At 27.4% G+C, this 13,775-nt stretch overlaps 1 pseudogene; it reads right to left on the bottom strand.

Moving 5' to 3' along the window:
• Positions 1-539: 539 nt before the first annotated feature.
• Positions 540-4,161, bottom strand: LOC132936113 (kelch-like protein 2; annotated as a pseudogene).
• Positions 4,162-13,775: the final 9,614 nt, after the last annotated feature.

Here is a 13,775-nt window from a genome sequence, read left to right as displayed (position 1 = left end):
TGTGTTACATGTGTCGCGTGTGTGTAAAAAGAGTGTGTATATATGTATATTGAATCACTCCACATTCCATATGATCTGTAACTACTAGTTATCCGGCGTTTTTATATGAGTCTATATATTACATATTACAAATACGTGTCCGGACATATTTATTTTTTACATAAATAGATCAACATATTCAATATTATCTAAAAGATTACAAGTCGAAAATTGAATGAATTTGTTTTTTACAAAAGTAACAAGTTCCGACTTAATAAATTTGTCTGCTTAATATCTTTATAATAATTTATTTATATAAGATTAACCCAATAGACTTATAAAATGATTTTCAAAAAAATTGGACATTAAAGATACAACTTTAGGCATATTAGCAATCGAATTATGGTGGCCTATCATTGGCCATAAATTTATAGTGGAGGTACAAACAACCTTTCCATACAACATTCAAACGCTATAAAATAAATAGAAAAATAACGAAGATATTATTATACAATATGAGAAAGTAGTAATATATTGAATCAAAAAAAATATCTTTAATGCTAATAATTTTTAAAACATTGTGGCCTATCGATGACTACAATTCCTGCCAAATTCCTTGCAACATTCATTGACACTGTGATCCTGGTCCATTTATTAGTGTTAGGGTTGTACGATTCTACAGAATCCAAAATAGAAGCTCCGTCGTCATCGCCGACGACATACAACAAACCATCTAATACCGCTACTCCTATATTGAGAAGTTAAACTTAAATTAAATATGTTTCATATAATAAAGGTTAAGAATTTTTAAACGAGTAGTTATACTTGAACGTCGTCGACGTAAATGCATGTCCGGAATAGTAGACCAAACTCCTGTACTTGGTATGTATACTTCGACACTATTCCAAACCTGATGTCCATCCCAACCACCCACAGCATACAGTACACCATTCATAACTCCAACACCCACTGCACTGCGAGTGATAACATTCGACGGAGTTTAATCTATGCACTAAATCAAAACCACCTACCTATACAAAATACAAAGTTCAATTAATACAGCTTGAAGATTAAAAATCCCTTGATTTTAAAATCTACGGAACACAATAAAGCATTTTTCAATGACAGTGATTGAATATATATTTATGAACTAAAACATTTATTAATTGTTATTATATTATATCAAATTTAATATAGTATAAGTTCAACAATTGTAAGAAATTTAAAATCCAGACATTTACTTTTATAGTTTGTATTATTATTTTCAAACATAAACGATATAATTAAGATTATTTTTTAACAAAAACATTAATACATTATACATAAAACTGAAAAAAAAGAAACAAATTTTTAATAATGCTAAAATATATATTATAGTTTGTCGTCAATGAAAAAAGTCAGTTTCCTTTGTAGTTATTAAGTCATTGGACTAAGCCGGTATATTTAAACAAATACTTGAATTAGTATATTATTAAAATTTTAAGTTATAAACATTTTTTTATTTTGGGGATTCCATGATTTTCCTTTGTGGTATTTATTTATTCTGATTACAACTATAACAAATGTACCTATCACAAATATAAAATCGTAAAGTTATAAATATAAACATATAAACAATTATTCAATACTCCAAGCCCATGACCATGTCGTCTTGTAGACATACTAGATATCCTACTCCATTCTCGAGTTCTGCAGTCAAAAACTTCTGAACTGTTTAAACCACTTTCACCATCATTATCGCCAACCTTGAATTTATAATATAATTTATGTTATGTTAGTACTATAATAACTTAAAAATACGAAAAATATAAGGACGACTGCTGTCGATAGTTATATTAAAATAGTAAAAGTTAGAGTAGTGAAATTACGTTATTACCTTCCTCCAGGTGTTCGGAGGGCTCTCGAGATTGTGTATTCGAGAATTAGATCAAATACACCGTACAATATAATTTTATGGACAAAAAAGGAAGCACGTAGAATGTAATAAATGCAATCAATATAAGATATTATATTAATTGCTTTACCTGATTTGCAGTCGTTTGTAGATTATAGGAGTCTTAGGTTTTAGATGAAACAAAGTAATACTTCAAATGCATAAATTGAAAAAGAACGAACGCACTAATTATGGCTTATCATAAGAAGTCCGGATTGTCGTTCGTTGAAATCGGTTTTGATACTTGAGAGGTTGTTACTTGGTGGCTGGTGCTCATCCACTGGTTTAAGGGACGACGCGAGGATGCTGATCAGAGAGTGGTGGGTGGCTTTATCAAAAAGTTATCGTGAGCCTGGTAACTAGATTATTCTTTGGCGTCAGCATACACATCCTACGTAATACCGTTATAAGTGCGTGCCGATATCTTAATTGTCGTTGTTAATGGTTTTATTTGATGTGAACGATTTCTACAAACGACAGTCTAGCCGTTGTTTATTATTCTGTAAAATGTTAGTTTATTATAATGGTGTGTGAGCATATCATTACAATACCTACATTATAACAGAAATTACTAAAAAAAGTAACAAATAATATTATAATATAACTTACAGCATAAATATAATGATTTATCACACCAACTCCAAACCATCGTCATTTAACTAACATATCATATGTTGGTCTCCAATAAGGCGATTCTGAAGATAAATCTAGCCCATAAGCAGATTGACAAGTTGATTCCAAATTTGTACCACCCAAATATAACGCAAAATTATCATTTACTACAGCCAGACTACCACCGTAACGTGGTGTAATCAATTTTGGTCCAAACTGCCATTGGTTGGTTTTTGGGTCATACCATTCTGTAGTACGTATCCAATATTTCGTCATTGATCCCTGATTGACCAACCACTAAAATAACCTGTTATAATTAAATCGTTAATATGTTGGAAAGATAAATAAATTATAATGAAATCATACTTTATGTGTACCACCAGGCTGTCTAGGTTTTGTCTGGACGTTATTTAGAATGGTGATAAGTTCTTCTGACTTAAGTAAATGAAAACGTAATGCTTCAAATACGTAATCTTTACCTTAAACAATTAAAAATATATCAAATATAAATTAATTTGTAAAAAATCATAGAGAGTAAATAAACACATTTAAAACAATTATTAAGAAGAGGTTCGTCAACTACATTTTTTAATATATAATCTTTCGATGTTAATGGTAAACGTACATGTTTCATTAATTGGGGCAAAATTGGTTTTCATGTTTTACCCAACGAATAACACTTTCAAAAATCTGCAACAATCAATAAACTTATAAATTATTATAACTACTATATTAATGTAAGTAGGTTACTTAAATTTCCCATCCGTAATGGGTACTAGAATATAACAGTTATTAATTTTAAATTGCGTACTTTTTCTTCAGATAGAATTGTAAGTTCCTCACTGGCGATCAACTTAACAATTTGTTCATACCACAAGGACAGGAATTCTTCTCCTTTTACTGTGTCTCTAAGAATCATATCATAACAATAATTAACACAATTTCCTTATAGAATCATAATAATAAATAATATTTCGTAAGAAAAGTGTTGTTTAAAATATAATTCTGAACTTGTTAACAATTTTGTACAGTTATGTAAATCAGCTAAAGCAATAATTATCCCAATAACATTTGTAGGACATAGTTGTGCCTGTAGAAAATCACAACATGTGTTTTTGACTTCTCGTAGCTGCAAAAGATTCGATGCTGGTAACAAATCCTTGAGAAATAAACAAAAAACAATTTAAATAATCTTTTGTCTATAATTAAATAAACCGTTATCTATTATTATCTGTACATTTTTCTCCTGAATTAACAAAGTTTATAAAGAGCTGAAGACCACTAGAGTCCAACTGCCTGATTACAACTAGATCTTTATTTATTTAATAGTAATAGTTCTTGATATTTTTCTGAAAAATTTGTGAACATTACTAGGAAATATGAACTAGCCGATGCTAGAACCACTTTATGGCCGAATATAACTCCACCATCGTCTGTTTCTAGTTTAATATCACAAAGAAACTCATCTCTAAAAACAAAAACGTGTCACTAATATTTATCTAGCACTTAAAACTACTAACTACATACTTCCTTAAGGATTGTAGCACATCATAAATCTCCGCATACGACGATTTCTTATACTCGTATGTAGTTGGTTCACATCGACTGGGTTCCGGAATTTGCTTCGTATTTTGCATTGCTAATAACATGTCCGGTACTTAGAAGACCTAGGTCTGAAATCTGGTCCTAAAATCAATTTCAAAATAAATTCAAATCATCGATACGACTTGTTAGAAACCCTCTGTGAAATAAAAAGAAATATCAAAATAGACATTTTAAATTGTGAGTGGAACGATAAATGTATTGATTTTACGACAATGTGTGTTTTTTTTTTTAAATTTTGTGTCTGTTTACACGATAAGTAATCGAAATAATGCTTTGATTTTCAACTTCAGAACATCGAACGTCAAAATTTAAAATTCCCAATAGTTTTCAAAAGCACCGGGAAAAGCAACATAAAAATTAAAGAAAAACTGGTCGTTTATATTTACATTTTCTATGTTCGATAAAATGTTCAAAATATTTTGATTTGTTGTTAAATGTTTAGGAACATTTTCTGTTTCCAATTTTATTAGTCTTTTATTCTATGAATGTCAATACAATTCTATTTGTTGGGTAAAAAGGCTTGAAAATTGAATACAAGACTCCTACTATATTGTTATAATGACGTTTGAAAAATATTAAAAATTCTTAGTCACAGTTTTTATTTATAAGCATTTAAAGTTCAAATATTGATAAAATACGGAAAAATCACGAAAATTAGCAAATTATTTTGAGTTGAGAATTTATAAAAATGTTTGTTTTAAATCTAAGATTTGTAAATGTAATACAAGATTCTTCATAAGTTTGTCTACCTTTATCAAAAAAAAATGTCTATCAGCAAATCAAATTAAATTTTTTATGAGCGTTTAAAATTCATATTTTAACAATATTGGATATTCACTATATAGATTTATCATTTATCGGTTTTGTTATTTTATTGTTATTCAAAAACGAATAACTGTATATACATAAACATTTTACTGAATGTTCATATTTTAATTTTATATACACCATAAAATTTTGAAAATATTTTGACTCTTTTTGGGCTATTTACGGACATTGTCAGTTTTTAATTATTTTAGTTTTTTTTTTCTATAAATATCAATAAAATTTTATTTGTTTGGTAAAAAAGCGTGAAAATTTAATGCAAGGCTCCTGATATATTTTTACAATAGCAGTTGAAAAATATTAAAAACACATAAACATGATTTTTTTTATAAGCATTTAATGTTCAAATTTCGATAAAATTTAATAATTATTTTGTAGTTAAAAATGTATAAAATGTTTGACTTTTATAGCTAAGGATTACAAATTTAAAACAAGTTTCACGTAAATAGGTTATATATAAATTACATTATTCACAATAATATCATCAAATATACTTAGTAATATCATACTGACTGACTGACCGTTTTCGCTCAGAATCGTTTTTCTTATACATTGATAATATGATCTAGGTTGCAAGAATGTAAAATGTATATTTTAAATAAACAAAAATATTAATTATGGCTAAACCCTACTTTAGGTACTATAACCTTTTTGACCCACCAAATACAATTTTATTTACAATTAAAGAAAAAAAAGTGGGTAAATGGATGCCGCTATGCTGTATAGTAGGTTACGAGTGTTTAATGGTATTAAATTTGAATTCAATGATATAATACCTAATAATATCATTGTATACGAAAAAAAATTGAATTCTCACCGGTGACGGTTTGTCAATGTGGATATTTTATATTATGGTTATACCTATTGTTATTAGTGATCGAATAAAATAAATATAACTTATTACTTATTAGTTATTATTAATATATACGCTATTCGCAATACGCATACATTATACCATCATTAATATTTATTGTTGTTCGGGGCGGCACTGTCTATTGATCTGGGCATAAATAATCTTTTTCACGTATTTATTTTATTGTTGTTGGTACGAAATAAATATAGGTAATACAGAGTGATTCAACGAGCATGCTCGTTTTCCTTGAATAGTGTAATTTATTATTCAAAATCTGATTTATAATTTATCGAAATATTTTATTTCAACTTTAATATTAGGCTTTTTGAATTGCAATTCGATCGACAAATCTGCAATTTCGCTGCCGGTGTTAAGTGGACTGTAAAGGTTTTTTTTATATAGATTAAGATTTAACTATTTTGTATATTCAATAATTTATTTTATATGCTGTGGCGAACACAGTGACCCGTAGTTACATTTAAACACTGAAATCTAATTGTACATCGATCTGATACATCCGGTAAATATCGGAGAAAATACGATATAACAATATTTCTAGGTAAAGAGTCATAATGATAGTAATAATAATAACAAATTAACAAATATATCAATAATTAATCTATATATATAAAACTGAAATCAAGCAAAAGAGGAAATTATTTGTTATGGTTTGGCTTGGAAACTTCTTATCCAATTGTCATGCAGTTTTTTTTAAATGAAAGAAGATACCACGGAGCAGATTTTAGGCATAAATAAAGTGATTCAACGAGCATACTCGTTTTCCTTGAATAGTGTAAATATTCAAAACCTGAGTAGGTTAGGTTAATAGTGGATATTTGTTTTTCTTGTAGATGTTGCTATGTTGATATTTAATGAAATTATTGTGATTAAAGTAATTTATTTTACTATTAGGCATTAGTACAACAGTAGGTTAAATTTATAATTGCCAAAAAATTACATTTAAAAATGCCATTATGTATATAAAATATAATAATAATAATAATAATAATAATATACTTAAAGAGTTTCAAATACCTAGAAATAATATTTTTAAATTACAACAAAATAATAAAAATCTTTATTCTTGGTTTTGATATGTAATTTGGTCGAAATTTGTGAAAAACAAAAGAAAAATTAAAGAAAAACGGGAATTTTTACGCAAATTGGTTTTCGAAAAAATCGATTTCGGTTTTTGGTGCAACTCTAAAACAAATTACCGTAGGTACATGAAATTTTGACTGAATATAATATATGTTTATATTATCATTTTCTATACACCATAACATTTTCCAAATATTTTGAACAGTTTACGGACATTTTCAGTTTCCGTTTTTTTTAGTTTTATTATCTATGAATATCAATAAAATGTTATTTGTTAGTTGAAAAATCTTGAAAATTTAATAGAAGACTCCTAGTATATTGTTTCAAAGACAAAAAAAAATAAAAATCCTTAGTCACAGTTTTTATTTATAAGCATTTAAATTCAAATATTGACAAAATACGTAAAAATGACAATAATTTGCAAATTATTTTGAGTTAGAAATTCATAAAAATTAGCTTTTTAAATCTAATATTTCAAAATGTTAAACAAGATTCCTCAAAGGTTTGTCTACCTTTATCAAAAGAAAAATGTCTAAAAGAAAGTCAAATTTAATTTTTATGAGCGTTTTAAATTCATATTTTACAACATGACAGTCTCGATTTCTGATATAACGATTTTCTTCTTATTTTATTGTAATGAAAAACGAACGATAAAATGTTATTTGTTTGGTAAAAAAGCGTGATTCACAATAATATCATCAAATATACTTAGTTATATCATAGGCTGACTGTATTGATTTCTAGTTTTTCCATAATACAAAATAAAATCCATTGAAAAAATAAATGTCTTGTAGAATAGTTATAGTATACATCATTATAAATGCTAAAATACCTAAGCGTTGATCATATTTTATTTAAATGTTTGCTCAAGGTAATATATTATTTAGCGTATTAAAGAAAAAATATAGTAGCATATAGTGGCATAGTATTTAAACCATTTAATTCATAATTTAACCTATATTCATATTCTGTTTGTGCTTCTAAAATTTTAATTTAATTTAAATTATTTTGAATATTACATTTAAATTGTGTTGTTAATATTGTTATACTCATTTTTCTATCATACTCCATTGTCATAATATATTCCTATACAGTTTACAATTATTTTAACTTTAATAATTGTGTAGATATTCATTAAAGTTCATAAAACATAAAAATGAAAACATGGTATATAGGGAAAAAAAATGTTTATTCATCAGAAATTAAACCTTAAGCTATCTTTTTAGTACAGACATAATTTGGATAGTATTCATATAACTAATTATGTTGGTAATTTCAAGATGTGTTCTTTAAATCATAAAATAATTTAAATAGTAAATAAATAATAATGTATGTATTTATAAGAAAATTGTGCCTATGTATTTTTAATATTTTTCAACTGCTATTGTAACAATATATCAGGAGCCTTGCATTAAATTTTCAAGCTTTTTTACCCAACAAATACAATTTTATTGATATTTAAAGAAAAAGAAACTAAAAAAATTGAAAACTGACAATGTCCGTAAACAGCTCAAAAAGAGTCAAAAAATTTAAAATTTAAAAAAAGTTAAAATTTTATCGTTTATAGAAAATGCCAATATTAACATTCCGTGAAATTTCCAAGTATCTACAGTCATTCGTTTTTTAATTACAATAAAATAAGAAAATCGTTACTTGAGAAATCGAGTGAATATCAAATGCTCATAAAAATTCAATTTGACGTTTTTGTAGATATTTTGTAAAATTATGAATTTCAAATTTGTATTGTTTCAAGTGGCTCAGTGGATCAAACATATTATACATTTATAATCTATTATACTTATGAAAATAAATAAATGTTTTATATTTTATATTTTATTAAAAAAATAATAATTTCATATTAAATATTGAATAATATTGTAGGTATTATTAAATACAGTCAATAATAAACTTTTAAAAAAATGAGGGGATGTCCTACTAGACCTTAAACAGTCGGGGGAATTGTCCATTTACCTATAATTATATATATATATTATCGTAATATTTACGATTTTATCTTTTATACTGTATCATATTCGCTCAAACACAGTAAAAAGACAGATTTTCGCCCCTACCGATGGACGAATTTTGTTGGTCATTAATTTTTTTTTTAACTGGGTCGTGACGATTTAATTCATAAACAACGTAGATACTCAAGAATTAATTACATATAGGTATCTAATATTAAGGACGTCCATTGGGTGGGGGGGGCAAGTGGGGACATGTCCCCCTGTCTTTTCCGTGTCAATTATACATTTATATAATTATTATACTATTATATTATATATTATTATTATTTATATAGACACGGATCTTAGTCTGTGGTATAAGAAAAATACGTTTTCATATGTACACTAAAAAACATAAAGGATTTATACAACATTGATAATCTTATAGAAGAAGGTAAGACATGGTATGATTACTGGCATATTACTGAAAACTCTACTAAAATTAATGAAGAGTGTAATATTTCTTATTATCTCAAGGATTGTGAATTTTTTCCATCTGTTAAAAAATGTATCATAATTTATATGACCATACCTCCTACAACATGTACGATCGAAAGATCATTTAGTACGCTTCACCGTGTAAAAACATGGTTAAGGTCTACTATGACGGAGCAGCGACTATCTGGTCTATGTATACTTAGTAAACATAAACAGAAAGTTAATGATTTAAATTTAATTCAAGATGTAGTGGACAAATTATTTTAAAAAAACAAGGAATTTACAGTTTTTGTTTTAATTTTTACCCATACTATTTTTATAACATAATGTTTTTTACCTTTTTCAGGACATAATAATCATAGTATGTAGTAATTGACACTAATTAAATAAAATAATAAACTGAAATATTTTTTACCTTTTAAATTATTTATTCTAGTATAGTAAGTAGTTATTGACACTTATAGAATTAAATAATAAAGTGAATTATTTATGTTGTATATTTTACATTTTATTAAAAATTGAACTACCAACTCTTATTTATTTAATAAATAATTATATAGTTATGATAAACTAATAAATACTATTGTATGAATACAGTTATATAATATTGTACTACGTAAACTTACATACAGCAGTTAACAGGTTAACAGAATGGTCAATATTATTGCAAATATACAGTCCCCCCCCTGTATTTTCAATATGGACGCCCTTGTCTAATATCTATATTCTATGCCGACAAATGTATAATATTGTGTTCATAACTATACTATCGTTTGTCATATTATAGTAACGATAGATTGACTATATTAGCCAGTAGGTAAAACAATAATTATTTATAGCGACAAATCATAACAAATCGTTATCGAAGAAAGCACATATATTCTCAAGAGAACAAATAAGTTATTAAATTAACAGCATAATATTATTATAATAGTTGTATGTTTATAAGTTAATAACATTTTTTTAAACAATAGGTGGTAAAAAATGTATTCTTAGTAAGAATAAAATAAAAACACTGTAGCCATTATTATTATGATAATTTTTATCAAACGTGAGCATTAACTAGTTAAAATGTTAATTCTTTTAAAGCTTTTTAACTAAACTTGCTTGTTCCTACATTTCCTAATTAACTTAATAACTTAATTATATTGATTGTCAATTGGATTAAATTAATTTTTTTTCCGTTGGTCTGAAAAAGATTGCATAATGCGTCACTTTAAACTCGTGTTTATATAGGATAATCTATTTGTTAGAAATAGTTCCAAATTAGTGAAATTTGAATATTCATTATCATTGGTAAATGCACATATTTGTGTTTTAATGTTTGGTTATTATAATATGTTGCCACCTATAAATATATATTAAATAAAATAATAATGACAAATAGAAATAACTATTCAATAATGAATATAGGTACATAATTTTGAAATCGATATTATTTAGAAATTATAATAGGTATCTGCTTACGCAGATCCTAGTAGTAGTTACGTATGTACAATTGTACATTTTAGGCTCATAAGTCATAACACGTTAAACAATTCGAATAGTTAAGCCCACTACTGCAATAGTCTAAAAAGAGGACCCACGTTATTAGTTTTAACAACATTCAATAAACTACAATGAAATCAAGCTATAATAATAAGCTGGCCATTAAGTACAGTACGATATTTGTAATTAAAAATAAATGCGACATTTCCTATATCTGGCCACATCATTATGTTAATCCGTATCAAATATACATGGCTACAAATATAAACATACACTTTTAGATATCCGTCAGTCTACTTCGAAGCTTAGCCGAGTAAAGGTCGCTAGACAAAACAGTTATCTAAAGAAAATATTCAATTTTTTTACAGTGTTATAAATAATATTACCGGTTGAAACTATTTTAAATCGTTTACAACTTGAGTCATTTTGTATTGTTGCCGTCTAAACGCAAATATGAAATCTCCCGCCGTAGTAATAATAATGGTCGTCATGTTGGTTTTGTGCGGAATTTTTATTCAGAGTGAGTATAACACTTTGCAACTATTTTATCGTATATCTACTTAAATGGTTTTGTATAAATATACATAAACGTGCTTATTAATATTATACCCAAATAATATATTGTACATGCATCGATAATTAGTGTACATTGTAGTATTGTTTTTTATACTTGTTTGCATGATATGACGGATTCATTAAAATATATTATGTCCTACGTATGTTTCAGGTGTTATAGCTCAAGACGCGGCTGCCAATGCTACCGTAGTAGAACCAGCGGCGCCTGAAGCCACGAAAGCCCCCATCATTCCAGGCAACAGCACCGGAAACGGCACCGATACAGGCAACGGTCAACTATCGATCACCGGGTCTGCGGTGCAGTGCGCCATTATATCCTTCTTGGTGGTTGTCAGGATGTTTTACCAGACATTGTGATTGGACGTCAATCATAAGAAAACAAAAAATATGTCATTTTAACATTGTGTGGCCAATAAAAAAAATAATTAAATATTTACGATAACATTTGTTGGTGTGTAAAAATCGCCTGTACGGTAGGCGGCTTGACCGGTCACAAAAATGTGGATGCGAAAACTACGGTACCGCGTAGTGTTCAGAGACGTATACGTTAATATGTTCGTACTCAATATTTTTTTATCTTTATTAAGTTTTATTATTGCTAGTGTTTGAAGCATGAAATATATCAGAAAAACATTGAAAATTATTTCAATATAAATATTAATGATGGTTATTTTAATATTTATCGATCATTAACTATATTATACGAGAGTACTAGGTATAATCGTTGCTATTAATAGAATATGACGTGTACTGTGGTTGACATATTATTACTATAGGTATATATATATATAATATTTTATACTTAACATTTAAACATTTTTGTATGTATTTTGTCCGTATAAAAATTTTGAATACTATTTTAAATGTATAATACCAAAGGGTAGGAATTCATTTTTTTTTTATTTTGCAATACGTGCCACGGAGACGTAGTCTACAATTTTGTTTATGCATCTTTATGCATTTATAATTTACTAGGTTAGAGCAATTGCTTCTGTTTTTATTCGTTGTTATTCATGTATATTTGCCAACGGTGTATTCCGATTTTATTTTCGTTTATTTTTAGCATAGTAATAATGGACATTTTTCCAAGGAAATAGTCGATAGCGACGGTAAGCCGTAATTGTCCGGAAAATAAATGTCCGGAATGATATAATCACCGAAAATTAAAACTGTAGCCCTCAGACGCCACGAAAATTGTTTATGTTTGTAGGCTGTAGCTATAGTTATTATATCTATATTCTATTCTTTATTCTTATAATATACAGTTATATAGTTATAAATGTTATTTTTTATAACATTTTCGCAATTAATTTCCTTATATATATGTATAAACGAAATTAACAATAATAGGAACATACTTACATACTAGGCCGTATTTTGGGGGGGGGGAGGTTTCGAGGGTTCACCCACCCCCTCGAAATTTTAAAATAGTTAATTAACTGAACTTTGAAACGTAATAATAATCATAATACAGATAACTACCTAAATATATTTATATCGTTGCGAAAATTATATTAAATTATTTTATAATCCGGTAATCGTGCGAATACGAACCGTGTATGAATATATATACAATATTCATATAGGTATATGCACAAGCGATTGAATGTAAACGATTAATTGACAGACGACTATAATGCGTACTGCCGTTTTCCCCCGAACCTTATCGATTATCGGTACCTACAACTTCCTTTGTAGTCACTAGTCTGTGTTGAGACGTGGCGACGTCGTATTACTAGTTAGCACCTATTAACTCTTTAACTTGAATATAGTATTAATCATTAAGTAAGTATATTTTTTTATTTTTTTAATAAAATGTCAACCCCTCCAGAATCTTGCATATTAGTGTAACATAACCAGGGAAATCGTTTGATCCAATTTAATTGAAATTTTAAATTTCTATTTCCAAGTATATCAATAGCATATGGTCGAGGTTAACCCATTATGATAAAATCTTAGCAATTTCGATTTAAAATGTCTAACACATTAATTACCGATATTAGTACTTTCTGTTGGATGCCTACAATAAAGAAATAATATTCGTTCTTTACATACTTATTCACTCGAGTCGCCAGGATGTCGCAGACTCTTAATAGCCTCTATATATTTGAATCGAAATACTAATAGCTTGCACCTGAACACTTAGAACTCTATGGTAGACATTTCCTTGTTCAATTAACTAATTGCATTCCAGAAAAATTCATTAATATTGAAAAATGTCCCCACCTATATAGAGACTCTTGACTGGAAGAGCCGGCAGTTGTTTAGTCCGTCTACTGTCTTAAAACGTTGTACACGTATCGTTCGCTCCGTCTTTGAAAATTTTAGTGAGTTTTCATTTTCAAAAATAATTATTAAC

This window comes from Metopolophium dirhodum, chromosome 1 (genome assembly GCF_019925205.1).
Source record: "Metopolophium dirhodum isolate CAU chromosome 1, ASM1992520v1, whole genome shotgun sequence".
Lineage (NCBI taxonomy): Eukaryota > Metazoa > Arthropoda > Insecta > Hemiptera > Aphididae > Metopolophium > Metopolophium dirhodum.
The sequence above is the reverse complement of the archived record's forward strand: the minus strand, read 5'-3'. Positions and strand labels throughout refer to the sequence as shown.